Raw genomic sequence first — 1,101 nt, forward strand, 5'->3', positions numbered from 1 at the left:
GAATATTAACTTTAGAGTATAGGGAAGTGCATGTCACTGCTGAGTTCTACTATAAATGCTTTTCATCATTACTGTGTCTTACAAACACATGACACTTGATAGGTAATCAATTTGATGAGGTTATTCAGTTTTAGCTCAAGGGTGATGTGACAATAAGAATTCTCCCTGTTTTACAGATTCGAAAACTGTGACTGGACCAAGTTAAGTAGTACCAGCACTAACAGACCACAGTCAGAGAAAGATGTAGGTTTGGGTCTAAATTCTGTTCATTGCTCTCTATATGTTTCTTGCACAAAAGATGACGTTCCACCTTACAATTTGAGGGGAAATAATGGAGGGTACCAAGACCAAACAGCCATATGAATACTGAGTAGAAATAAAAAATGATCAGACTTAGGTACCAAATCCAAAGCCAATGACAACAGGATCTATACCCAATCTATAACAAGCTAGACATAGAGGGACCACTTATACTAGCAGCCCCCCTGGGGGAGGGGCACGGGAGGGTGGTATGGGATGCATGCTGGAAATAGGGGGTGGAAGGAGGACAACATTGGTGGTGGGAATGCCCCTGATTCAATGTCGCTATGCACCTAAAATATTACTATGAAAGATTTGTAATCCATTTTGGTCAAGATAAAAATTATTTAAAAAATATGGGGCCGGGCGGTGGCACTGGAGGTAAGGTGCCTGCCTTGCCTGCGCTAGCCTAGGACGGACCGCGGTTAGATCCCCCGGCGTCCCATATGGTCCCCCAAGCCAGGAGTGACTTCTGAGTGCATAGCCAGGAGTAACCCCTGAGTGTCAAATGGGTGTGGCCCAAAAACCAAAAAAATAAATAAAAAAATAAAAAAAATAAAAATATATAAAAGCAAAAGATGAAGATCAGATCTTAATCTACACATCCTGACTTACTGAGCATCTATTAATGCACTGTTTATTGCACAACTTTGTGACATCAGAGGGCAAGAGGTTTGTGAAGTGTCTTTCAATTCCTGTTATCTACGTTAGTTTTCTTCTTTTACAGAGGAGAAAAATAGGGCCATGAAAGATGATTCAGATAGGCAAGTAGAACCTAGATTACAGGTTTTCTCTCTAAGC

Source organism: Suncus etruscus, chromosome 18 (assembly GCF_024139225.1).
Source record: "Suncus etruscus isolate mSunEtr1 chromosome 18, mSunEtr1.pri.cur, whole genome shotgun sequence".
Lineage (NCBI taxonomy): Eukaryota > Metazoa > Chordata > Mammalia > Eulipotyphla > Soricidae > Suncus > Suncus etruscus.